At 30.4% G+C, this 4,128-nt stretch overlaps 1 non-coding gene across 3 annotated transcripts; it reads right to left on the bottom strand.

Annotated features, from left to right (window-relative positions):
• Positions 1 to 1,687: 1,687 nt before the first annotated feature.
• LOC107399101 (uncharacterized) lies at positions 1,688 to 3,897 on the bottom strand. 3 transcript variants are annotated; one of them, XR_010334952.1, is made up of 6 exons: positions 3,787 to 3,897; positions 3,551 to 3,738; positions 2,828 to 3,499; positions 2,667 to 2,777; positions 2,458 to 2,610; positions 1,688 to 2,404 (listed from the first exon to the last, which is right to left on the bottom strand). It is a non-coding gene; the product is annotated as an uncharacterized LOC107399101 (transcript). The 3 variants fall into 3 exon arrangements; XR_010334953.1 differs by having other exon boundaries at positions 1,688 to 2,610; positions 2,828 to 2,927; positions 2,982 to 3,499; XR_010334951.1 differs by having other exon boundaries at positions 1,688 to 2,610.
• Between the last annotated feature and the right edge of the window lie 231 nt (positions 3,898 to 4,128).

Genomic DNA, 4,128 nt, shown 5'->3' with positions numbered 1-4,128 from the left:
CTTTGGTTTCATTTTGTCCTCATCTTTTCGTTACACCCTGTTTATTCATACAAACAGGGTGATCCAGGGGTGCGTAATCAGTCTATAACTATTCTTTTTTATTGTTTGAAATATTGCCATACCGTTTTCTCCATTCGATTGATAGACTTAAAGTTCACAAAATAAAAAAAAATTATTGTACACACGGTGTTGTATACAGGGTGGTGAACCAAAGTAGCACTTTTTTGATGGAACACTCTACTGGTTGTCTCAGTTAAGACTTTTGAGCTTAATATCTCAGTTATTTGGCAAAAAATTGTTATGAAATTTAGAATGCACAAAAAATTTAGGAGGTATTAGAGGCAAAAAAATGACCTCAAGTTAAAAAATTAAATTTTAAAACACATTTCTTTTATTTAAAATCAAGCCAAATTACGGTTGGATCATTAAACCCTGAAAAACAAATGGCCACACCAAAAATTAACCAAATCGCTCGGCTGATCCAAGAAAAAAATTAAATTTTGTTGTTAAAAACTTAATCCAAATTTTGATAGTAATTTGGCCAGTTACCTTTTAAAACAATTGATGAAGCATTTTTACGCGGCATTTTGTGTACCACTGGAAAAAAATCAAAAGTGTGCGCGGTGTCAGAAAAGTCAGAAATTGTTTTAATTTGGGGAAATTACTTTAAAAACGAACAACAGTGGCTGAAATTTCTGTGTTGTTGAAATAGGGAATCAATATTCGCCTATGGAAAGTGTCGTTGGACTTTTTGTGAAATGTTATTTATGAAACTTGTAGTTCAAAGAATCGTCAACAATTTGAAGACACAGGAAGCGTATCTGAACTAAATCGAGTGAGGACAACACACGTCACTGGAAACGAAGCAATAGCTGGGGCTGTAATTCAAGTTTTTGAAGAGAATCCGATTGGATTAACTGCTGATTAGCAGTGTACGAAACATTTCCAAAGTCCTGAATGTTCAAGTGTCTAGAATTTTTAAGTTGTTGTTCAGTCTTTTAGTCCTTTTTGAAAGAATTAAAATATCAAGTACCAAAAGTAACTCAAAAATATTGTTTTTTAACTTTGTATGTATAATTGTCTATATAAAGTTAAATTATTTTTTGCGTAGTTTCCAAATATGCAAAAATATTTAGGGTATTCTATCTAAAATATATAACTGGTTTACCAACACCCTGTGTACAATAGAAATATTTTTAGTTTATGGATTTTAAGTTGATTTATCTGATAATAAAAACAGAATAGCAATACCAATCAATTACCAAAAAACTTATAGACCAATTACATACTCCTGGATCAGCCTATAGGTGGTAGACAGAGGTATAAACATAACAGATTACAGTTACAATTATATAGGGGTCTATTTTTCAACAAAAAAATTATTGCATCTGGAAAATTTTACTACACAAACATAACACGTTACAAGAAAACTGCAATTTTTTCAGTTTCCACTTATCAAGACTAAAGATTGTGTATACAACTTAGAATTAATTCATTGAGGAATTGAGGAATCTTTTACAAGAAAAAATGATGTTTCTATCTTTATCCAGAAGAAAGATATGAGGGTGTAATCATATTTTTTTAAGTTGTACACACAAGGATCATCCTTTACATCCTCTAATAATATAATAAAAACATTTTTATTTATAATTTTCTGCTTTTCAATGATAATCTTTTGTTACGAGACTTTCTCAAATGATCAATTTATTTTTCACAATTTCGTATTACAAGTCACAAACACACAATCATAATTTCGCAGTCGTCTCAATACTGCCGCCGTACCGTCGCAGCGCTTATCACCCCGTCGCTGTGGCTCTCGCGCCGCCATGTTTTCCTTCCAAATCCTTTGACGGATTTTGGGTCGTAACACTTTATTTAAAACTTCTTGAGCTCATTTGTGTCCTTGAATAATATAACCGGAAAAGACTTATTGGTTATTTAGATTATAAATAACACAAAATTTAGAAAACCGACGATCTTTGTTAATCGTATTTCAAATAACGTACAATTAACATTGTACGTTATTTGACATTTGACACTGACATGAGGTGATTAGTTTGTACAAAAAGATCTCTCAAATTAGGTGTTAGACAATAAACTTTATTCTGCACACTCATAACACTTATTTAAGCATTTTAGTTCAGAAGGAAGATTAATTTATGCAATTATTTGCCTTAAAGAGATGTGAAAAGTAAAAAGCTAACTCCAAGTTCTAATTATTTTAAATACCCATCAATAATGCCTTTGTTCACATGGATAGGTAGATCCAATCGTATTTTGCAATTGGAAAACGTAAATAATACGCGAGAAGAAACACAAGTTTCTTTATTTCTAGATGTTTTTCATTCAAAGCAGACTAGTACTTTTGCAAAACTAGGGCATATGAGACGGTGATCCGTGATATCTGAAATAAAAATTAAAGCGAGAAATTAAATATCTGACGGATGATGTACGCACAGAAACAAATAATCTGTAATCTAAACAGATCCCAGCCAAAACAATACTATCATTTTTGGTACAATTTATTAGAAACATCAAAAGAGTTTTAGTGTTTTTAAGATTCCAAAAGTACCAAGGAGCTCCAACCAAAGAGGAAAATATATTGCTCGTCTAAAATGAAATGCAGTTACATTTAAAGGTAACAGAAATATTAAATTTTTACAAACCGCATCTATGAGTTGTTGACCAATCCAACACAACAGTATTGTTAGACACACATTAGTAGCGACAAATATGAGTATTCGAATTTTTAAAATGTTGCTCATTGTGTGCGCAAACTAAAACTTATTTTTTACTACTTTTCTAAAACTATTTTTAGTAAACATACATTTATGATAAATGCTAACGAACAAATAAGCAGTGAAACTCCAAGTACAAGAAAAAACGGCATTCCTGTCATTGTAAAATTTATAATTTTATTCACCAGCCTTAAAATAATTTGTTCAAAAATAATGACATCATGAAAATGAGAAGTTTAAGACTTTTTTAAAGCAATGTGGTGCGTGATGCAAAGTTGTAACGATTTTCCTATTTCTTGCTGATAACGAGTGTCTTGTAAATGTTTCCATCCTTTAAAATCATTAATTTTATTGCTTTCAATTAGATACTCTTCAACAAGATTGAATTGTAACTGTACTTCTAAAATTCCATAAACGAAAACCGTCCAAGCTTTAAAAAAATTATAATATAAAAACGGAAATCCCACGAAATAAAAGTAGTAAGGAATAGGCGACCATTTGCCAAAATATTCCTCAAAAATTTGAATACAAATAAAAAGCTCTCTCTGATTTCCAAAATACGGAGCACCGATAGTTATTGTTGTTACGACAAGTAGCAGAATAAATAATATACAAATGTTTATTATTAGACATTTTCTCTTGAGCCTAATCTGAGCATCTTCCCTTATCATACTAAAAGACCAACTAATTTTATCAAAAAATGTCAGTGCTTTGAACATATCCTGTTCTATATAGAGAAAAAGCGTAGCAACAAGAATTACCTTAAAAATGGCAAGTTATTATATTGAAAACAACGAATTGCGTTTACTTACAAGTATGAAAAGTATAATCGCTGGACCATATCTAATTAAAAGGTTCATGTTGAAATTTTTGAACATGTAATAAATTTGGAAACACTGGGCAAATGAGTAAATTAAAATAAGTAAAACATAAATTTTTTTTGTCATGGTGTTGTTGCTTTCATTAATATGAAAACTATTTCTCAGCCAGATAAAGGGGTCTGAAAATTAGTAAATCAAATGTTGAATAATTTTACTCAAGTTATTACCTTCAAATTCATACATCGTGTTGTGTGTTGAATACTCTTTCCTGTACTAACACTAATATCGAAGTCATTAAAAATTCTTAAAACATTTATGTTAATAATGTTTGAATCCATTGTAGAAAGACATTTAGCCTATAGGCAATCAACATAATTATGGCTGTAATTAATTCCATTGTGTCGCGATTAAAATATTGAAATACATAATAAATATTCCAATAGCCACAATTATCATTTGAATTCCAAACCAGGCACAAAATCTATATACAGTACATTCACAAAGTCTTTAGATCAACTCTTGCTGCGAAATTTTGAACGTATGTTCATTTCTTACGATTACTACATACG

The sequence above is a fragment of the Tribolium castaneum genome, chromosome 7, assembly GCF_031307605.1.
Source record: "Tribolium castaneum strain GA2 chromosome 7, icTriCast1.1, whole genome shotgun sequence".
NCBI classification, from domain to species: Eukaryota; Metazoa; Arthropoda; class Insecta; order Coleoptera; family Tenebrionidae; genus Tribolium; species Tribolium castaneum.
Note: the sequence above shows the minus strand (reverse complement) of the source record. Positions and strands in the feature narration are given on the sequence as shown.